This window comes from Vicia villosa, unplaced genomic scaffold (genome assembly GCF_029867415.1).
Source record: "Vicia villosa cultivar HV-30 ecotype Madison, WI unplaced genomic scaffold, Vvil1.0 ctg.000287F_1_1, whole genome shotgun sequence".
In the NCBI taxonomy this organism is placed as follows: domain Eukaryota; kingdom Viridiplantae; phylum Streptophyta; class Magnoliopsida; order Fabales; family Fabaceae; genus Vicia; species Vicia villosa.
The window spans coordinates 549,215-574,058 of record NW_026705123.1 but is presented as its reverse complement, the minus strand read 5'-3'; the positions used below and the strand labels follow the sequence as shown (position 1 = coordinate 574,058).

Below are 24,844 nucleotides of genomic sequence, written 5' to 3'. Positions count from 1 at the left end.
TGGTCATCTTCTCAAGTGCCTATAAATATGAAGTTCTGATGAGAAGCAAGGTTAACAACTCTGAACCAATTCTGTGAATATTAACTTGCTGAAACGCTGTTCAATTCAAAGCTCAGAAACTTCATATTCATCAAAGCTCACTACATTGCTGTTGTAATATATTAGTGAGATTAAGCTTAAACGTTAAGAGAAATATCACTGTTGTGATTATAGCTTTTTAGAAGCATTTGTAATACTCTTAGAATTGATTACATTAAGTTGTAAGGAACTAGAGTGATCGTGTTGATCAGAATACTCTTGGAAGTCTTAGAGGTTATCTAAGCAGTTGTAACTAGAGTGATCGTGTTGATCAGGAAACTCAAGAAAGTCTTAGAGGGTATTTAAGCAGTTGTTCCTGGAGTGATCAAGTTGTGATCAAAATACTCTAGAAGACTAAGTCGTGGGCTAAGTGGAAAACCATTGTAATCCGTGCGATTAGTGGATTAAATCCTCAGGTGAGGTAAATCACTCCGTGGGGGTGGACTGGAGTAGTTTAGTTAACAACGAACCAGGATAAAAATAACTGTGCAATTTATTTTTATCGTCCAAGTTTTTAAACTACACTTATTCAAACCCCCCTTTTCTAAGTGTTTTTCTATCCTTCATATATATATATATATATATATATATATATATATATATATATATATATATATATATATATATATATATATATATGTATGTATATATATATACACACACACACACACACGTAGGGATAGCAACATGGGCGGACCTATAGTGAGGCAGGGCGTGGCTTTAGCCACACCAGTTTTTTCAATCTTTTTTATATTATATATAATATTTAGTTAAATTAAAATTAAGTTCATTTTTAAATTAAAAAAATACCACAACACACCAATTTAATTTTCTCTCTCCTAATATCTCTACTTTCTTTCTCTCTCTCTCTCTCTCTCTCACACACACACACACACACACACTCACACCCTAACTTCTTTTTCTCTTCTTCTCAAACCCCACCATCTCTCATATTTGTCTCTTGTTCTCACATTTCCTAATCCAAAAATTCATTATTTTCTTCTCCAATTTGTTCACTTGACATGGTTGCATTTATTTGTGGGTGATTGAAAATCAAAGGTAAAGTGGGTATTTCAAATTTCGCTCATTCTTTTCTCCTTTTTAAGTTGAACCCTAAACCCCCAATTTATTAAAAATACCAACTTTCTAAATTTCTCATAAATTATTTTCTTTATAATCATTTGGTTTCATTGTTCTCTTTATAGGATGAAGAAATTTTTTCCGGTACTCTCTAGAGACAAAGCTACTTCTTCGGCTAATGTAGAAGCATCGGAAACTCAATATCCAAGTGAGAGTATCAAAGTTGTTGATTATGAATTGTTGGAATCGGATCCGGGAATTAGGCCTCCAATTTCAAGCTATCATTCTGACATCCAAAATGAGGTAAAGAAAGCTTATTTAAAAATAGGTCGTCATCAACCTCCTCACAATTTCGTTTACCCTTGGTCTATTCATGGTAAACAAAAACGTCGATTTTGTAAAAATTGGTTTGATTTGTATGATTGGATTGATTATAGTGAATCTAAGGACCTAGTGTTTATTTTGCCATGTTTTTTGTTTAAAAATGTTTCTAAGTATGGGGGGATCACTTTGTGGGAGACGGTTTTGGTGATTGGAAGAATGCTCAAAGGTTGGCTAATCATGCTACTTATTCCAATAGTCATGTTGATTGTGTGCATATGATTTATGCTCTCATGAATCCAAACCAAAGTATTAGGGCCTCGTTTGTTAATCAAACTAAGCAAATGAATGTCGAATATCGTGTTCGTGTAAACACATCCCTTGTAGCTACTAAGTTTCTTTTGAGGTGTGGCATACCATTTAGAGGGAGTGACGAGTCTCTTAACTTTTTATTTAAGGGGCCACTTCTTGAGTTGGTGGATACTTTAAAGGAAATCAACCCGGAGATAGCTAGTGTAATTAATTGTGCTCCGGAAAATAACCTTATGACCGCCCCTAAGATTCAAAAGGATCTTGTCGCTGCTTGTGCAAGTGAAATAACTCAACAAATTATATGTGATATTGTGGATGATGTGTTTTGTGTTTTGATTGATGAATCTGGTGATGTTGCTGGTAAAGAACAAATGGCTGTTGTTATTTGCTATGTTAATAATGAAGGTTTGGTAAAAGAAAGGTTTCTTGGCATTGTAAGTGTTAAAGAAACAAGTGCTAAGTCACTTAAGGAGGCACTTGAGAATATCTAGCATTAGGGGGAAAGGGTATGACAGAGCTAGTAATATGAGAGGTAAGTTTGGTGGTTTGAGAACTTTAATCCAAAATGAGAATCCATCTGCTTATTATGTGCATTGTTTCTCCCATCAACTTCAATTGGAACTTGTTGCATGTGCTAAGACTCACAAAGATGTTAGTGGTTTTTTCGGTAAGGTCAATATGCTTGTTAATTTCATTCGATCTTCTAATAAGAGACAAGAATTACTTCGGGACAAACAAGTAGCTCAGTTTGCTAAATTGATTGAAGAGGGTCAAATAGAAACTGGTAGTGGACTAAATCAAGAATCATCTATTTCTAGAGCGGTGACACTCGTTGGGGTTCCCACTTTAGGTTTCTCACTAGTTTGATGACTTTGTAGGGTGCCATTATTGGGGTACTAGAAGAAGTTGGAAATTATACGTCATTTGAAAAATATGGTGAAACTATGCTTTTGTTTGATGTGCTTCATTAATTTGATTTTATCTTCATGTTATATATGATGGTTGAGATTTTAGGATTTACAAATGATTTGAGTGTAGCGTTACAAAAGTGTGATCAAGATTTTTTGAATGCTTTGTCACTTGTCAATGATACCAAACAAGAATTACAAGAAATGAGGAATGACAGATGGGAAGAGCTTATATCTAAGGTTATGGAAATTTGCAATAAGCTTGACATTGATGTGCCTGACATGGATGCATCATATGTGCAAGGGAAGAAACCTAGGAGACATGCTACAACTTCTAGTGTTTCTAATTTGCATCATTATAAGCATGATTGTTTGTTTAATGTTTTAGATTTGCAGTTGCATGAGCTCAATGCTAGGTTTGATGAAGAGAATACTGAACTTTTAGAATGTGTTTCATGTTTGAGTCCTTCATCGTCATTTGCAGCTTTTGATGTGAAAAAGTTATTAAGGATGTTTGAACTTTATCCAAATGATTTTGTGGATGTGCCGGAAGTGGTGATGCGACATCAACTTCAAAATTATGTTAGAAATGTTCGATGTGACCCAAAATTTGAAAATTTAAAAGGACTTTCAGATCTTTGTGCAAAACTTGTGGAAACAAATAAGTGCAAAACATTTGATATGGTTTATAACACTACAACACGAAAGGGCTTTAAAAGCGCTTTTTCTGGGCTTTAAAAGCGCTTAAAAGCGCTGTGAAAGGCAGCGCTGGCAAAGGTAACAAAAGCGCTTAAGAAAGCGCTCTAGTAGGCCCCCCCTATAAGAGCGCTTTTCTGGAAAAAGCGCTCTTGTAGGCCCCCCTTTAAGAGCGCTTTTCTGGAAAAAGCGCTCTGGTAGGCCCCCCTTTAAGTGCGCTTTTTCCAGAAAAGCGCTGTGATAGGCCCCCCTGTGAGAGTAAAAAATAAAAAAAAAAACGCAACATACTAAAGCGCTTTTGGAAAAGCGCTCTTATAGGGTGGGCTTTAAGAGCGCTTTTTCTGGAAAAAGCGCTCTGATAGCCCCCCCTATAAGAGCGCTTTTACAAAAGCGCTTTCGTATGTTGCTTTTTTTTTTTTTTTTGCTTTTTTATTAATCTTTGGCAGCGCTTTTACAAAGAAGCGCTTTAGTAGGTGGGCCTTTAAGAGCGCTTTTTAAAAGCGCTTTCGTTGCTAATGAGGTATTTTAATGTGCAGCCTGTAATTTAATCCTCCCAGTCGACCTGTAATATTTTCGACCTGTAATATGTTTTCAACCTGTAATATTTTCGACCTGTAATTTATTTTCGACGATATTATTTCAGCCATCAGTAAGACAATATATATATACTAATATAATACCATTATAATATCCAAAATTATATATATACATCATTACAACATCAATAATATTATAGTTCAAATCGACACAAATCCTACATGAAAAAGCGCTTAATATAAAATTGACACAAATCCTCTTTTATTTCTTCCAACTTAAGTCTCGGGTACCCAGCAGCACGGAATTCGTCAAGGTACTACAAAACAAAAACATAATATGAATGATACATTTAGTTAAATGTAATAAATTATATGAAATTATCTTAAGTTATAAATTCATACCGTGAGCGGAATCTCTAATTGATTTGCCTGAAGGATTTCTTTCATAAACCTCAATACAAAGTATCCGCAATCGTAATTGTTTCGCTGTTGCGGACACTACATAGAAAAACAAATAAGATTCTATAGTTGTCTTGTTTTATCAAGTAGAATAAATATATTATAAGCAACATTGTGAAAAATAATGTACCTGCACTTGGATCCAAGTAATGTTGTTAGATTTAGTTCGGGATACCTGTGCGTCCTGTTGACTTCGGAACACTTGTATTGATCTAATTAACAAATATATATAAAAGCATATGTTTAGATCAATCCCACAAATAAGTAAATATATAAATATACACGAATATATATTTAGAACGATCCCACTTACAAATCAACGATGTCCTTCATGGCCGGATAATTGGTCCATTCACCATTTACCGAATTCAGATAATACACGACTTCCCTTATGGGGTTGATAGCAAGCAGCAACCAGTGTGCTCTATAAATTAAAACAATAGGTTATATGAAAATTTTGCTATACACAAAAGAAACAGAGATTAGATGAACAAAGAATGAGAAACTAACCCTACTGGTCGGGTATTATACGCCAAAAGATGCAGACATTCTGTATTGCCGGTGGACATGAATCTATCGACTAAGTGCTGTCGAACTGATTCCGGTTCCGAAGCAATTGCCATTCCGCTGCAATGGGCGGAAGACACGAAACGGAATCTGTTAGACAATGGATTCCCGCGCAACACTCTGTCATACAACAACCTTAAATAAAAACATAATAAACATTAGATTATTTTCATTGAAATGTGTAAATAAATTATATTGTGGGACTAATTAAATAATATATCGGATGAGTGAATATTACCGGATGTATGAGTGCATGTTAGTGACACCTAGTTGATCATGCCTAAAAATCTCCTCCAAGTCATCAATTGTAATAAGTGACTTGAATTCAATACCGAAGACACTTTCATCCATATCGATTTCACGTAAAGCACCATCCTTCAAATCGGACATATCAACCATTGTTGCGAGCGTCGACCGGTATCGAGCCACAAAAGCACCGCCTTTTTTTCCCGCTGGCTTCGGAGGACTAGTGGGTGGTACGGTACGAACTTGCTGCGTCACTTGTTGTGACTCCCGAGCGGATGCCTAAAAATCATATAAGTTAGGTAAAATATAAAATCATGCAGATTTAGATTCAGATTAATTATTAACACTTTAAATGTACCTCTTTTAGTGATGCAACGGACTCCTCCTCCTGTAAAATCCCTTTACCCTTAACTGTGGGTTTTATAGGAGCAGTCTAAAATTAAAATGTAAAAAATAATTAATAAACGGTTTAGAATTGACATTCGAAAACTAAATGATTCATAATCGTTTTCAATATACCTCATCACTAATGTTAATGAGCTCCGAGGGCCATGCAACAAATGATCCTATTGCATCTCGCAGCAATGTCGTCTCTGAGACCATGTCAGGTACCGGTAGCATCGCATCATGATCTACTACAACATCCACCGATACTTTCAGGTGTCCATCCGGGATCGGTCTATGGTGAAGTAAATCTCCCAAAGTGTTGTGCACTTTTCCCTTGCCAACTAGTCGATAATTCGGTTCCGATAAGTATAGTTGGCAAGATGAAATGCCCTAAACCAATAGTAAATATAAAGTCATTATCATTAATAAAATAGAACAATTTAAAAGGTAAAAAAAGTATAATTACCTCGGGAAATTTCCTTTGATAGTTGATACTAGCCTTATCACTAGTTTCTTTCACCGATGAAGTGTTGCACTTTTCTCTCATATACATCTCTTTATCTCTTTGCAATTCAGAGACTTGTGCTTGCAATTCCGCCAACTTTTGCAACACTTCTTCATTTAAAGGATTTCTTCTCCTAGGACTCTTGTAAAAAGAGGTTGGAGTCACACCATGACCCTTACCCCTCACCCGACCGGGATACTCAGGAGCATCTAGTGCTCTACTAAGTACGCTCCCCTCACCGGTGGATTCCGATTGCGATAAGGTCTCCTGTAATTCATTTACATTAAAAAATCATTTATATATTAAAAAACATTTGATTTAATTAAAGACACAGTATTATACTTACACATTCAGTAAAAACTCTCTGAACTTCGGGATCGACAGCTTGATTCTTGCCCACACGAGCTTCCCTCCACAACACATGTACAGGAAGTGAGGTTTCCTCACTTTTAGACTCCTCTAACTATGCATTGAAACAAATGATAAAATCGTCAAATAAAACACATTTAGACAATTAATTAAAATGAATTTCTATTTACTTACAAGTTTATCCTCTAAGCGTGCATATCCCATACGCCCTTTTTTGTATGGATACGCGGGTTTGGATGCTCTCGCACTATTCGTGGCACTCCTTTTCCGAAAATCTTCATCTCTTTGATTTACAAACTCAGCCCAATCTTTTTCACCAATGAAGATCTCATACTTTTTTGGACGTCCCGGTGCCTCTTCAAGAAAGTTTCCATCTTTATCCTTAAGATAGGTGTTTATCAAAAAAGCTTTCCACCCTCTATATCTTTTGCCGGCCAAACTAAGTATGTAGCGTTTACGATCATCTGGTATCTCAAAAGTCCTCTGCAAAAAAAAATGCATAGTGTGTTAGTATAAGTAATTTAAACAATTTATCGTCAAGATAATAACAACAATTAACCATATATGATATATACCTGAAGCTCGTCCCAAATCGCTTTTTTTTCGCATCCAACTTTAAGCTTTTCAGATTCCATTTAGCTGTGGAGACCGGAATATGCATACGAACAAGTGTACCAATATAGCTTGTCAACTTTGCAGAATTAGGACCAATTGCTTGTTTATCAGAATTCCAATCCAAACGGTATACTAATCCTTGGTCTCTATGTCGAACGATTCCCTTCATAATAGTGATGCCTCGTGCAACTTCTTTTGCTTCAGTATCAGGTGGAGCATTTGTATCCGTGGCATCTCTTTCTTGAGCATCTCTTTCTTGTGAGTTTTCTTGTGAGTTTTCAGGTGGAGCATCTCTATCCGGAGCCATTTAACCTGTATCAAACAAACTAAAGCACATTAGTACACTATTAATAAGCTAACAATCTATACAAGTCAAATGGAAGTCGGAATATGTATACTATACTATGTATACACTATTGATTAAAACAATCGGTACAAATTAGTCGGAATATGTATACTATACTATTGATTAAAACAATCGGTACAAATTGAATAAAACAAATTAGTCGGAATATGTATACTATACTATTGATTAAAACAATCGGTACAAATTGAATAAAACAAATTAGTCGGAATATGTATACTATACTATTGATTAAAACAATCGGTACAAATTGAATAAAACAAATTAGTCGGAATATGTATACTATTACCTTTATCACTAACGTCTCTTTCTTTTCTTGGTAGGATTGTGTTCTACGCGTCTCTTAACAACGCAGACGGTTGGATTGATCCAAATACCCTCATTATGATCATTTCTAGTACAAGATTCATTCTCATTTTGATCGTTTCTTGTACAAGATTCAATGCCAACACCAATATCACCTTGATCTTCAATGTTTTCATCAACTATTTTGTTAGATAAAAGCACTATAGACCATTTCGTACTTGTCGGATCATTGACATAGAACACTTGTTTAGCTTGAGAGGCTAAAATGAAAGGCTCATCTTTGTACCCTACCCTATTGAGATCCACTTGCAAAAATCCTGACTTATCCATTCGTATGCCACTATTATTTTCAACCCACTTGCAACCAAATACAGGAATCTGAAACTTCGCGTAATCAAACACCAAAATGCGCTCGATAACCCCAAAATATGACAAATTTGCAAATTTTGGATTTAAGTCATTCGCACTTGATATGTGCATTGCTTCAGCTACCAAGGTAACACCACTATTTTGCATAGTACTTTTATCATCCTGTTCTTTGGTATAAAATGTGTATCCATTAATAGCGTATGCGCTATAAGAAAGCACAATTACAGTTGGACCATAGGCTAAACATCTCAACCTTTCTGTTACTGAAGCAGGATCTGAACGATACTTTGAATAAATATGATCCCTAAACCACGGTATGAAACTTCGATTGTACTCTCGTACTATCCAGTTCTCATTTCTATTTGGATTTAAATCTCGGAGAACAACCTTGTGCATTTCAACATACGGCTCAACCTCAATCTCATTGTGCAGAACATACAAGTGCGCTTGATCCCGTTCGACGATTGATACTGTCACAACTTTATTTCCAATTAGCCCTTTTCCTTCTTTTTTTTCGACAATATGAGATTTGGGGAGTCCAATTGATTGAACATTTGACAGATATTCAGTACAAAACTCAACCGCTTCTTCAACAACGTATCGTTCGGCAATACAACCCTCCGGTCGACTTCTGTTTTTCACGTACCCTTTTAATATTTTCATATAACGTTCAGCAGGGTACATCCATCTCATATAAGCTGGTCCGCACAATTGTGTCTCTTTCACAAGATGAACGACTAGATGAACCATTATGTCAAAAAACGAGGGAGGAAAATACATTTCAAGATCACATAAAGTAACAACTATCTCTTTTTGCAATGTTGGTAAGATCGCGGGATCGACCACCTTACTGCAAATTGACTTGAAGAAGAAACACAGCTTAGTTATTGCGCTTCTTACTTTTTCTGGCAGAATAGAACGTATACCTATTGGTAAAAAATGTTCCATTATAACATGACAATCATGCGTCTTCAAACTCTTTAACTTGAGGTCTTTCATGGACACAAGTCTTCTAATATCTGAAGAGTAGCCTTCTGGAACTTTAACTTCACTGAGGAACTTGAAGGATAGAAAAACACTTAGAAAGGGGGGGTTTGAATAAGTGTAGCTTTAAAAACTTGACAGATAAAAATAAATTGCACAGTTATTTTTATCCTGGTTCGTTGTTAACTAAACTACTCCAGTCCACCCCCGCAGAGATGATTTACCTCAACTGAGGATTTAATCCACTAATCGCACGGATTACAATGGTTTTCCACTTAGTCAGCAACTAAGTCTTCCAGAGTCTTCTGATCACACACTGATCACTCCAGGAACAACTGCTTAGATACCCTCTAAGACTTTTCTAGAGTCTACTGATCCACACGATCACTCTAGTTACAATCTGCTTAGTTCACTTCTAAGACTTCCTAGAGTATTCTGATCCACACGATCACTCTAGTTCCTTACAACTTAATGTAATCAATTCTAAGAGTACTACAATTGCTTCTTAAAAGCGATAATCACAACTGTGATATTTCTCTTAATCGTTTAAGCTTAATCTCACTAAAATATTACAAAAGCAATGTAGTGAGCTTTGATGAAGATGAAGATTCTGAGTTTAAATTTGAACAGCGTTTCAGCAAGTTTGATATGAGTTGTTTTGGTGCAGAATCGTTAACCTTACTTCTCATCAGAACTTCATATTTATAGGCGTTGGAGAAGATGACCGTTGAGTGCATTTAATGCTTTGCGTGTTCCGTACAGCATCGCATTTAATGTTATACGCTTTTGTCAACTACCTCGAGCCTTGTTCACGCTGTGTCTACTGACGTAGCCTAGAATAGCTTTCAACGTTCCTTTTGTCAGTCAGCGTAGCTTGCCACTTGTACTTCCTTCTGATCTGATGTTTGTGAATACAACGTTTGAATATCATCAGAGTCAAACAGCTTGGTGCATAGCATCTTCTGATCTTCTGACCTTGAAGTGCTTCTGAGCGTGATACCATCAGAACTTCAGTGCTTCTGTTCTCTTGTTCTTCTGATGCTTCCATAGACCCATGTTCTGATTCTGCTTCGACCATCTTCTGATGTCTTGCCAGACCATGTTCTGATGTTGCATGCTGAACCCTTTGAGACAAAGCTTCTGAGCGCTGAATTATGCGTACTCTTTTATATATTTCCTGAAAGGGAAATTGCATTGGATTAGAGTACCATATTATCTTAAGCAAAATTCATATTATTGTTATCATCAAAACTAAGATAATTGATCAGAACAAATCTTGTTCTAACAATCTCCCCCTTTTTGATGATGACAAAAACATATATAAATGATATGAATTTGCGATCAGAAAGAACAGACGGCAAAAGACAAATTACACAGCTATAGCATAAGCATATGAATATGTCTCCCCCTGAGATTAACAATCTCCCCCTGAGATAAATAATCTCCCCCTGAAATAAATACTCGAAGAACTTTAATAAAAGACTTCCCTGATTATTTCGGTAGAGACGATCATATAAGCTTCTGCCTTTAGAGAATTCATAGCTTCTGACTTCTGCTTCCATAGGACAGCTTCAGAACTAGAATTTCTTTAGATCCCTAGAACACTCACAGCTTCTGATTCCTGCTTCCATCTAGGACAGCTTCAGAACTTGAATTTCTTTGATCTTCTGAACATTCACAGCTTCTGATTTCTGCTTCCATTTAGGACAGCTTCAGAACTTGAATTTCTTTGATCTTCTGAACATTCACAGCTTCTGATTTCTGCTTCCATTTAGGACAGCTTCATAACTTGAGTTTTCTGGATCTTTAGAACATTCACAGCTTTGAATTTCTGCTTCCCTCGGATAGCTTCAGAGCTTGAATTTCTACCAACATCACTTCATGCTAGATTTGTATCAGAACATTGTTGAATGTACCAGAGCATCATCAGAGCATCTCTACATCCTGAAATGTTACAGAACAAAAACTAAAACGACAAAAGTCAGCATGAACGAGTTAGAACATAGAATATATGTTTGAACACATTATATGTATCAGAGCCATATAGGCTAAAATAATGTATCAGAGCAAATAGAATTTTGTCAGATCAAATAGACAAATATGGATCAAATTCTATTATCAGTGCTTCTGATTTTTGAAGCTTGATAGCACTCAGCTTGCTTCAGTTTCCATGGTTTTGCTTCTCGTGTTTGCTTTGAAGATTCTCTTCACTTCTTTATACCTACAAAACACTTAAACCATATAGAACTTGCAGTTCTTGTTAGTAAATGTGTGGGAGCTTTACCCAGCAACTGATAGATTAATCAAATCATTTATCATTTATCTTCTCCCCCTTTTTGTCATAACATCAAAAAGCAATATTTCAAAAGATTCAGATGCATAAAACGACAAATAGAATCACTGGAATGTAAAAGCAAAGAAACTTTTTCATTTATAATCAAAAGATATTACATGAAGATGTTTAACAAGCAAATGCAACAAGGAAAAGAAAACTACAAAGACCAAAGCCTAAGACCCTAGCTAAGACAAAGTCTGTGCCAGCATGCCATGAAGGAGTGAAACGCATCACTGACTGCTTCTTGGGCTTCCAGGCGAGGGGTCAGGGAGACTTGGTTCTGATGCAGATCTTCCACAATCTTTATCAGAGACAACATTCTCAGCGGGTGAAGATGAAGAGATTTCTTCGGAATGGGTTAAGGGAGAGGAAAGGTTAGATGAAGAGGAGGTTGAGTCTAGAAGGAAACAAGATGAGGAAGAAGATGGAGATGATGGAGGGCTTTCACCAGGGGGTTGAAACACACGTCTAGAATAGTTTCCAGATAACATTGCTTCGAATGGATTCACCTTGAGAGGATCATAGGTGATTTTTATCTTTTTGGGTTTGGAAGGAGATGTTTCAACAGCTTTTCTTTTGTTGTTTTGATCATTTTCATGGTTTCCTGGGCTTGATGAAGAGTTCATGATGGATTTGCAAATAATGAACAGCTAGGGTTTGATATGAATGCAAAAAGATAGAGTGAATAGAGAAAATATGAGAGGGAAGGAGAAGTGTTTGAAGAGTATTTAAAAGAAAATAAAATGAAACGAATGATGAATAGCATTTAATGTTACGTGACGTGAGGAGAGATAATAAAGACAAATGAGGTGACTGGCACAGTTACCTATGGTCGGCGTCCCTTCAACTGCACGCACGTTTATCCATGAATAGTAACGACAGGTTTACCATCCCGAGATAAAACGTAACAGCTGTTTTGCTTTAAAAGAGGTTCTGAATCAACTTAGACAATGAAACGTTAGTAATAACCGAATCATAATTTCTAAAAGATTTCAATCAGAACTTCTGATATAAAAAATAATCCATTTTCATTTTAGAAGATACTCATACATAAGAACTTCTCATCTTCTCATTCTGGGCATAAATCCATACTGATGTTCTTCAGAATGAACTTAAACCTATCTTCAGCCAGGGGTTTTGTAAAGATATCAGCCCATTGATGGTCTGTATCAACAAAGTTTAAAGATATAACACCCTTCTGAACATAGTCCCTTATGAAATGATGTTTAATCTCAATATGTTTAGCTTTTGCATGAAGAATAGGATTCTTAGATAAACATATAGCAGAAGTATTATCACAGAATATAGGAATGTTACTCTCAAATATCTGATAATATTCTAACTGACTCTTCATCCAGAGCATCTGTGTACTACAACCAGCAGCAGCGACATATTCTGCTTCTGTTGTTGAAAGAGCAATAGTTGCTTGCTTCTTACTATACCAAGAGATCAAATGACTTCCAAGAAATTGGCAACTTCCTGAAGTACTTTTTCTTTCAATTCTGTCTCCAGCATAGTCAGCATCGCAGAATCCTACTAAGTTGTATTCTTTAGATTTTCTGTAAACTAAGCCAACATTAGTAGTACCTTTCAGATACCTTAGAATTCTCTTAACAGCAGTTAAATGAGATTCTCTAGGATCTGATTGGAATCTAGCACACAAACAAACACTGAACAGAATGTCAGGTCTAGAAGCAGTCAGATATAGAAGAGATCCAATCATGCCTCTGTATAACTTCTGATCTACCTTCTTACTTACCTCATCCTTACCTAGGATGCATGTTGGATGCATAGGAGTTTTGGCTTCTTTGCAGTCTAGAAGATTAAACTTCTTCAGAAGTTCCTTCACATACTTGGTTTGATGAGCATACGTTCCTTCTGATGTTTGATTTATTTGTATTCCAAGGAAATACTTGAGTTCTCCCATCATGCTCATTTCAAACTCAGCCTGCATAGACTCAGCAAACTCCTTTCCAAGTGTAGCATTAGATGTTCCAAAAATAATATCATCTACATATATTTGACAAATTAAAATATCCCTTTTAAAGGTTTTACAAAAGAGAGTAGTGTCCACTTTTCCTCTAGTGAAACCATTATCCAGAAGGAAAGAACTTAAGCGTTCATACCAAGCTCTGGGAGCCTGTTTCAATCCATACAATGATTTCTTAAGTTTAAAAACATGATTAGGAGACATAGAGTCTTCAAAACCAGGAGGTTGATGGACATAAACTTCTTCATCTATATAACCATTTAAGAAGGCACTCTTAACATCCATCTGATAAAGAGTGATGTTATGTTGAGTGGCAAATGAAATTAATAGACGAATAGATTCTAACCTGGCCACTGGTGCAAAGGTTTCTGTATAATCAATCCCTTCTTGCTGACTATAACCCTGAGCCACCAGTCTGGCTTTGTTCCTTACCACTTCACCTTTCTCACTGAGCTTGTTTCTGAAGACCCATTTTGTACCAATTATATTGAATCCATCTGGTCTAGGAACAAGATCCCAAACATCATTCCTTGTAAACTGATTCAGTTCTTCTTGCATAGCAACTATCCAGTCTGGATCTTCTAGAGCATGATCAACAGAAGTTGGCTCGATCAAAGATACAAGACCTAATTGACAATCTGCATTGTTCTTAAGGAATGCTCTTGTTCTGATTGGATCATCCTTCTTTCCAAGAATGACATCTTCTGAATGACCAGAGATGAGTCTGGATGATCTTCTGACAGATGGTTCTTCAGAAATGCTTAGATCTTCCAGAGAAGCTGATACTTGATCTTCCGATTCTTTTCTTCTGAGAAGCTCTGCTTCTGATGCGTTGCTTCTTGGCTCAACAACTTCTGATATATCAATATCACAATCTGCAAAATTATCAAACTGCTTTGGTTTTTCAGAACCAAGCTTATCATCAAACCTGATATTGATTGATTCTTCTACAATCAATGTTTCAGTATTGTATACTCTGTAGCCTTTTGAGCGTTCAGAATATCCAAGAAGGAAACATTTTTGTGCTTTGGAATCAAACTTACCAAGATGATCTTTAGTGTTCAGAATAAAGCATACACATCCAAAAGGATGGAAATATGAAATGTTGGGCTTTCTATTCTTCCACAATTCATAAGGAGTCTTATTTAGAATAGGTCTGATAGAGATTCTATTCTGAATATAGCATGCAGTGTTTATTGCTTCTGCCCAGAAATGCTTAGCCATATTGGTTTCATTGATCATGGTTCTGGCCATTTCTTGCAGAGTCCTATTCTTTCGTTCTACAACCCCATTTTGCTGTGGAGTTCTAGGACAAGAGAAATCATGGGCAATACCATTTTCTTTGAAGAATTCTTCAAAGGATCTGTTCTCAAATTCACCACCATGATCACTTCTGACCTTTATGATTTTACACTCTTTTTCAGATTGAATCTGAATGCAGAAATCAAAGAACACTGAATGAGTCTCATCCTTGTGTTTTAAGAATTTCACCCATGTCCAGCGGCTATAATCATCTACGATGACTAATCCATATTTCTTTCCTCTGACAGATGCTGTTTTGACTGGGCCAAACAGATCAATGTGCAAGAGTTCTAATGGCCTTGAGGTAGACACAACATTCTTGGACTTGAATGCAGGTTTGGAGAACTTGCCCTTCTGACATGCTTCACAAAGAGCATCTGATTTGAATTTCAGATTAGGGAGTCCTCTGACCAGATTCAGTTTGTTAATCTGAGAAATCTTTCTCAAACTAGCATGACCTAATCTTCTGTGCCAGACCCACTGCTCTTCAGAAACAGACATAAGACAAGTCACCTTCTGACTCATAAGATCTTGCAGATCTGTCTTATAAATGTTGTTCTTCCTCTTGCCTGTAAATAGGATTGAGCCATCCTTCTGATTTACAGCCTTGCAAGACTCTTGATTAAAGATTATATCATAACCATTGTCACTCAATTGACTGATAGATAAGAGGTTATGTGTTAATCCTTCTACAAGAAGTACATTAGAAATGGAAGGAGAGTTACCAGACTTTATAGTTCCAGAGCCAATTATCTTGCCCTTCTGATCTCCTCCAAACTTGACTTCTCCTCCAGACTTAAGCACTAGATCTTGGAACATAGACCTTCTTCCTGTCATGTGTCGCGAGCATCCAGAGTCCAGGTACCATGACATGTTGTGCTTTGTCCTTTTTGCAGTCAAGGATATCTGCAATAGGAATAATCTTATCCTTAGGTACCCACATTTTCTTGGGTCCTTTCTTGTTAGATTTTCTCAAGTTCTGATTGAACTTGGGTTTAACATTGTAAGCAATAGGAGGAACAGCATGATAATTCTTAATGTGAGTTTCATGATATTTCCTAGGTTGTGTCACATGCTTTTTGGTGTGTGTTATGTGAAAGCTTTGAGCATGTGAAGTGTGCCTAATATCATGGGAGTGGCCATACTTGAACTGATCATACAATGGCTTGTATGTGAATTTCATTTCATCAACAGGTTCAAGTTTGTATGGGGTTTCACCCTCAAAACCAATGCCAACTCTTTTGTTTCCAGACACAGCATATATCATAGAAGCTAGCTGACTTCTGCCAATACTTCTAGATAAGAACTTCCTGAAGCTTAAATCATATTCTTTCAGAATATGGTTTAGACTAGGAATGGATTTTTCTGAATCAGAAGGAGATCCAACATTATTGGATAATTTTAAAAGTTTTTCTTTTAATTCAGAATTCTCCAACTCAAGCTTCTTTGTTTCAAATTCAAATAGCTTTTTCAGCTTTTTGTATTTGAGACTGATCTGAGACTTGAGTTCCAGAAGTTCAGTTAGACCGGAAACTAACTCATCTCTAGTAAGTTCAGAAAATACCTCTTCAGAATCTGATTCTGATGTAGATTCTGATCCGTCATCTTCTGTCGCCATCAGCGCACAGTTGGCCTGCTCATCTTCAGAGTCTGAATCATCTTCTGACTCATCCCAGGTTGCCATAAGACCTTTCTTCTTATGAAACTTCTTCTTGGGATTTTCCTTCTGAAGATTTGGACATTCATTCTTGAAGTGTCCAGGCTCATTGCATTCATAGCACATGACCTTCTTCTTGTCAAATCTTCTGTCATCAGAAGATTCTCCACGTTCAAATTTCTTTGAACTTCTGAAGCCTCTGAACTTCCTTTGCTTGGTCTTCCAGAGTTGATTTAGCCTTCTGGAGATTAAGGACAGTTCATCTTCTTCTTCAGATTCTGATTCTTCAGGATCTTCTTCTCTAGCCTGAAAAGCGTTAGTGCATTTCTTGATATTGGATTTTAATGCAATAGACTTACCTTTCTTTTGAGACTCATTTGCGTCCAGCTCTATTTCATGACTTCTCAAGGCACTGATGAGCTCTTCCAGAGAAACTTCATTCAGATTCTTTGCAATCTTGAATGCAGTCACCATAGGACCCCATCTTCTGGGTAAGCTTCTGATGATCTTCTTTACATGATCAGCCTTGGTGTATCCCTTGTCAAGAACTCTCAATCCAGCAGTAAGAGTTTGAAATCTTGAAAACATCTTTTCAATGTCTTCATCATCCTCCATCTTGAAGGCTTCATACTTCTGGATTAAAGCTAGAGCTTTAGTCTCCTTGACTTGAGCATTTCCTTCATGAGTCATTTTCAAGGACTCATATATGTCATAGGCCGTTTCCCTGTTAGATATCTTCTCATACTCAGCATGAGAGATAGCATTCAGCAAAACAGTTCTGCATTTATGATGATTCCTGAAAAGCTTTTTCTGATCATCATTCATTTCTTGCCTTGTCAGCTTTACGCCTCTGGCATTTACTGGATGTTTGTAACCATCCATCAGAAGATCCCATAGATCACCATCTAGACCAAGAAAGTAACTTTCCAGTTTATCTTTCCAGTATTCAAAGTTTTCACCATCAAATACCGGCGGTCTAGTATAACCATTGTTACCGTTGTATTGCTCAGCAGAGCCAGATGTAGATGCAGGTGTAGACTTTTCACTTTCATCAACCATCTTTTACTGAAGCGTTTTTCTCTTCCTGAATCTTTTCTAAACACGGTTAAGTGCTTGCACCTTAGAACCGGCGCTCTGATACCAATTGAAGGATAGAAAAACACTTAGAAAGGGGGGGTTTGAATAAGTGTAGCTTTAAAAACTTGACAGATAAAAATAAATTGCACAGTTATTTTTATCCTGGTTCGTTGTTAACTAAACTACTCCAGTCCACCCCCGCAGAGATGATTTACCTCAATTGAGGATTTAATCCACTAATCGCACGGATTACAATGGTTTTCCACTTAGTCAGCAACTAAGTCTTCCAGAGTCTTCTGATCACACACTGATCACTCCAGGAACAACTGCTTAGATACCCTCTAAGACTTTTCTAGAGTCTACTGATCCACACGATCACTCTAGTTACAATCTGCTTAGTTCACTTCTAAGACTTCCTAGAGTATTCTGATCCACACGATCACTCTAGTTCCTTACAACTTAATGTAATCAATTCTAAGAGTATTACAATTGCTTCTTAAAAGCGATAATCACAACTGTGATATTTCTCTTAATCGTTTAAGCTTAATCTCACTAAAATATTACAAAAGCAATGTAGTGAGCTTTGATGAAGATGAAGATTCTGAGTTTAAATTTGAACAGCGTTTCAGCAAGTTTGATATGAGTTGTTTTGGTGCAGAATCGTTAACCTTGCTTCTCATCAGAACTTCATATTTATAGGCGTTGGAGAAGATGACCGTTGAGTGCATTTAATGCTTTGCGTGTTCCGTACAGCATCGCATTTAATGTTATACGCTTTTGTCAACTACCTCGAGCCTTGTTCACGCTGTGTCTACTGACGTAGCCTAGAATAGCTTTCAACGTTCCTTTTGTCAGTCAGCGTAGCTTGCCACTTGTACTTCCTTCTGATCTGATGTTTGTGAATACAACGTTTGAATATCATCAGAGTCAAACAGCTTGGTGCATAGCATCTTCTGATCTTCTGACCTTGAAGTGCTTCTGAGCGTGATACCATCAGAACTTCAGTGCTTCTGTTCTCTTGTTCTTCTGATGCTTCCATAGACCCATGTTCTGATTCTGCTTCGACCATCTTCTGATGTCTTGCCAGACCATGTTCTGATGTTGCATGCTGAACCCTTTGAGACAAAGCTTCTGAGCGCTGAATTATGCGTACTCTTTTATATATTTCCTGAAAGGGAAATTGCATTGGATTAGAGTACCATATTATCTTAAGCAAAATTCATATTATTGTTATCATCAAAACTAAGATAATTGATCAGAACAAATCTTGTTCTAACAGAACTTACACAATGTTTTCTTCTCCTTTCTAGATAGAGTGTAAACAGCAGGTGGCAGATATGTTCGTCTTCCTTTCGTCACGGGTCCCAATTCAGTTCTCATCCCCATGTTTACCATGTCCTTCCTTATGTTAAGGCCATCCTTAGACTTTCCTTGTATATTCAGTAACGTACCTATGACGCTGTCAAATACATTTTTTTCAATATGCATAACATCCAGGAAATGTCTTACGTACAACGACTTCCAATATGGAAGTTCAAAAAAAATGGACTTCTTCTTCCACCCACCCTTGACAAGTGAATGTGCAAAAGGCTTGCCAAACTGAGTGCTCACATCTTTCACCTTTTCAAAAATTTGATCACCTGACAAAAAAGGCGGGGCTGTACCATGTTCGGCCTTTCCGTTGAATGCTTTTCTCCACCCACGGTAGTGATGATTAGAATTTAAGAATCTACGATGGCCGAGAAAGACATTCTTCTGACAAAGCTCCAATCGTGTCGTATCAGTTTCATCTTCACAAACGGGACATGCCTTTTGACCTTTATTGCTGTACCCGGATAAATTTCCGTATGCTAGAAAATCATTAATTGTTCCAAACAACATTGCCCTCAAGTTGAAACTTTCCTTCCTATACCCATCGTAAACCTCCACACCGTTGTCCCACAAAAACTTTAAATCTTCGATTAACGGTGCCAAGTATACGTCTATGTCATTCCCTGGTTGTTTAGGCCCAGAAATTAGCATAGATAACATCATGTACTTACGCTTCATACATAGCCACGGAGGTAGGTTATAGATCATAAGAATCACAGGCCATGTGCTATGCGAGATACTTTGAATACCATGCGGGTTCATTCCATCAGTAGACAATGACAATCGAAGGTTTCTTGCTTCTTTTCCAAATTCAGGATAATCAGTATCAACTTTCATCCATTGTGGTGAGTCTGCCGGATGTCGCAACTTTCCATCAATAATTCTTTCATCTGCATGCCAAGTCAAGTGTCTTGAATCGGTCTCACTACGATACATGCGTCTAAATCTCGGAATTATAGGAAAATACCATAAGACTTTAGCAGGAGACAACTTTTTCTTATATCGAGGGGCACCACATTTAGGACACTCATTCAACGTTGCATACTCGTTTCGAAACAAAACGCAATCGTTTGGACATGCATGTATCTTATCATAGCTCATGCCAATAGAGGACAACATCTTTTTGGCTTCATACGTTCGATTGGGAAGAACATTATCCTCTGGTAGCATATCTTTCATAAGGGCTAATAACTCTGTGAAACTTTTATCCGACCATCCATTGTCCGCCTTTAAGTTGTACAACTTTAACACCGCAGACAATCTTGTGAATTTTGAACAACCATCATACAACGGTTTCTCTGCATCGCTTACCAACCTCTCAAACATTTTGGGACAATCCGCAAGATCTTCTTCAAGCGCTTCTGCAATCTCTTCGACTCGATCGCAATCGTATGTGTCTGTGCAATCGTCGTTTGAAGCATACTTCCTATTACACCTCGACTCAGCATTCCCGTTACTTTTCTCACCATGCATTGTCCAACATGTATAACTTCTATCAATTCCAAACCGTAGTAAATGGGATCCCAACTGTTTCCCGTCAACCTTACCCCCATAACAGCAACCCAAGCAAGGACACGGCATTCGAAGCGGGTCTTCGGAGTGCGCAACCGCAAACTCAACGAATTCCCATACCCCTTTCTCGTACTGTTTCGACAATCGGTTTGAATTCATCCATGTCTTATCCATGTCTTAATTAAGCTAAACAAATGCTTCTTGGTTTCTCTATCAGGTACTAAGGAATTCTGTCAAGATAATAAATAGCTATCATCATAATAGAATACCTAATCAGAATACCTAATCAGAATACCCGATTTCTTAAAGAAGACATTACCTTATTTCAAGGTAATATAAGTCCACAAACCAAAAAATTGGTTGAAAATGAAATCACTAGTAAAAATTTGAAAGAGAATAATGTAAAATTTGAAAGAGAATAATGTGAATGTTTCCCATCTCATTTCATTTCAGAAATAAATATAGATATTTCCTTCTTATCTCTTAAAGTCAATTTAATATATGAGCATGTTTTAATATAGTTCAATCCATTTCAAAACTTGTAGAATTCCATAAACCAAGTTGCAATAAAGTAGAGACATCAATATGAACTCATACATTAAATCCAAGACCAAACTAAGACACTTTTTTCAATTTACAAAATAGCAAGAGGAAGAGTTGAAATGTTTGTATTACATTCAAACATGCTCATAGTGCACAACGATCATGGTTTAGAATAAAGATAGCATTTTCATTCTCAATCCCACAAATAAGTAAATATATAAATATACCTCACGAAATAGTATGCCAAAGTTTTCATGTAATCAAAATAACAGTAGAACTTCAAAACTTATACTTTTATATAAAACCTCACGAAACATAGTTCCAATAAGTCAACAAAACCTGAAGCATAACAACCTAACTTAAGTATACTTAAGTATACTTAAGTATAGTTAAGAGCACAAACCTGAACTAAGGAGAAAGAAGAGTGGTGATATATTGGGAACAAGGTTAAGCAATTTTCTTTTAGAGATTCAGATTCTGCAGATACAAAGAGACAATCATAAGTCATCGTATAATAGAATACATTACTACTACCTTAGATACTTAATACAATTGAATAATATATGAATCTTGCTAAGATTGAAGGATGAAGTAGTTTATGTGTGTAAGTTAAGAACAATTGTTGATCTAATTAAATTCTGTTTAGCTAGAATTGTGACATGCCAAACATAATGTTGATTGCATGGTTGATAATTACATATTTTTTGATGCAGCATTTAGACGAGAAAGAGCATGATCGTACTATTGGCCTATACAAGAAAGTTCAACAGTGGATTAAGAGCTCAAAAAATGCAATGAAGCCATATTTTGACGAATTTCATAATGTCCTCTATAAACTCAAAGTGAGGCTTTCAGTGCAGCAATCTAGTAAAGCAGATGACCAAATTAAATCTGGGAATAAAGCTCCCATAATTTCAAAGATATGACCTATCAATCATGTGTTTAAAATACTGGACACCATTTAGCCATGTCTAACATTTTATACATTGATGGTTGCAATTGTGGCTTGATTATTATGTATTGAGACTCATTACTGAGATTGCTAAGTTTGGCAGATAAAATATTTCAATCAATTCAAAGATTCATGAATCAACAAGTCCTTAATTCAGAAGCAAAATTGGCATTACATATGTTAGTTTGTCTGTTTTTTAAGTTTGAGTACAAAATAATTCAAAGGAGCTGGTACATTGCTGTATAGTATTTAGCTATGAAGAAATATGACAATAAATTTGTATACAGACTTGTCTATTCAGCAAGAGAATCAAAAACTAATAATCTAAAACTAATAATCTTTAACCTCAAGAAGTTCTATTCAGCAAAAATCACAACGAAACAATCATTTCGCAAGAGAATCAAGAATCTCGACAACAATATCACATAACCCATAACCGAAAAGTTGATGAAAAACGAGAAGAAACGAACCTGTGAAGAAATCGACGGGTTTTCGGGTACTTAGGGCTAACGAGTTTCCGTTGAATCCTGAGAGCGAGCTTGTAAGTTCGTTTGAGCCCCAAGAAATACGCAGTTCCGAGGGTTATCTCCCACAGCAACACTTTGGATGGATTGCTTGTAAATGCGATTTGTAGGAAGGCGGCGAGATGGAGAAGGAGGCAATACGGAGTGGAGCTGAACGGCTATGCCCGTGAGTTGAAGAGCGTCGGAGAAGAAGAAGAAATTTTGGGGTTTCAGCGTCGATTGAGAAGAAGAAGAGGAACTGAGGAACGTAACTGAGCAAAAGGGGTTTTTGTTTTAATTTGTTTTTAAAAATTTAATTTTAAAATGACCTATGAAAGCGCTTTTGAAAAGCGCCTTAGTAGACATAGCTATACCAGCGCTTTTAAAGGAAAAGCGCGCTTGTACCCCACCCCCTATAGCAGCGCTTTTAAAAGCGCTCTCATAACCCCCCCTACCAGAGCGCTTTTCAAAAGCGCTCTCATAACCCACCCTTACCAAAGCGCTTTTCAAAAGCGCTCTCATACACCCCCTACCAGAGCGCTTTTTAAAAGCGCTCTCATACCCCCCCTACCAGAGCGCTTTTTTTCATCATTTTCCTTTGTTTATTAATTTTGTTTTTAGCGAACCCTACGAGAGCGCTTTTTGCTAAAAGCGCTTTAGTAGCTGCGCTGCTACAGCTTAATTTTGGCGTAGTGTAAGCTTTTGAAATTGGCTTTAGTCTTGCCGGTAGCAACTGCAAGTGTGGAACGTGTTTTCTCAACTACGAAGTTTGTGAAGAGCCAATTATGCCACAAAATGAGTGATCAGTGATTAAATGACCGTCTTGTAACTTTTATAGAAAAAGATGTTCTTGGAACAATTAACAATGATGTTATTTTAGCTCATTTTCAAGAAATGAATGATAGACGATTTTCATTGTAATGTATTGCATTAAACAATACTATTATTCATTTTTAATGTGATTTAGTTCGTACTTTCGTTTATATTTAGCCACACCAATATATATTGTCCGGATCCGCCCCTGGATGGCAAGCAGAACCAAACCCGCGGGGCTCACCCGCACCCAAACCCGAGTTGACTGGGTTTGGGTTCGGGTGCCACCCAATATTTCGGATGCGAGTTTGGGTAGTGTAAAACCCACACCCGCTTATATATATAATATATTATATAAATTATATAATATATATAGGAAAAATGTATTTTGTTGCGGGTTTGGGTTTGGGTGAAAAAACCCGAACCCAACGGGTGTGGGCGTGGGTGTCATTTTGCCACCCGAACAACTTCTGGGTTCGGGTTTGGGTGCCGATTTCGGGTATAAGTTTGGGTAGTGTGAAACTCGCACCCGACCCATTGCCATCCCTAAACACACGGCGATCAAAGTGATCTAGCCCACCAAACAACACAACAATTCAGATATTCTATAGCATTATAAGGCTAGCCACATAATGCCTCCGACTATGTTTCATCCAGCATCTATACATCCCAATATCAATAATTTTGGGTCTTTTAGTGTTACTATCACTAGAATTACCAAAGCATCTTCGGTTCCTAAAGTTCTACGCTTCATAAACGGTTTCGGTGAAGGCACATTTGAGAACTTCCGCTCTACAACCTTTGCCATTACTATTAATCAACACCCATTGTAACTCTTCTTCCCATCTAGTAGATTTATGGTCAATGTGGAGCCACTTGATAACACAACTCCATATCTCATACATCTTTTTACATGAGAAAAATAAAAGCATCAATGTTTCTTGTTCGCTACAAAAGCAATAAGTGTCATTATCATTTAAGCTAAATCGATGTAGTCTTTCCTTTGTAGCTAGATTGTTATGACAAGCCATCTAGAGCACAAATTAAACCACACTATAGGATGGGCTATGTTATTGAAGAATAATTTCCTCCAAGATACTGCAAGTTGTTATCCTTTCAGCTCAAAGTATATTGCTCTCGACTTGAATTTAACTTGTTCGATCATTGTATTCCAACTTTATAATTTAATGGCTACTTGTTTTTATTTAAAATTGCTCTCAAAATCCAAGAACATGAGGTTTTCACTGGAACATTCATAATATCATAAATTTTCACACAGTAATTATGTATCCATTTTATCCATAAGCTATCTGATTTACCACATAGGTTCCATAGCATTTTCAACATACTGACAGTACCCCATATTTCTAGAGAAATGATGTTTAGGCCTCCCTAATTACGAGAGCTGCAAGTTTTGTCCAAAGCCATGCCCACATGGAATTTTTTAGTAACCTTGTCCCCACCAGACTACAAAAAATAGGGGTGTTCATGAGTACGGGCCAACCCGCGAACCCACTCACCCAATCCAACCCAACCCAATCATGTGTGGGTCCAATCTGAATAAACTCATTCAAACCCATTAGTATTGGTTCAGATAACAGATTTGAAGTTTTAAACTCACGGACCCGCGAACCCAATCCATTGGCATGTCATTCTATTTTAATTTTATTATATTTATAAATTATCT

The 24,844-nt window shown here is 36.9% G+C and overlaps 1 pseudogene; it reads left to right on the top strand.

The window, feature by feature from the left end:
* Nucleotides 1-1,260: 1,260 nt before the first annotated feature.
* Nucleotides 1,261-23,265, top strand: LOC131626427 (uncharacterized; annotated as a pseudogene).
* The last annotated feature ends 1,579 nt before the right edge of the window (nt 23,266-24,844 follow it).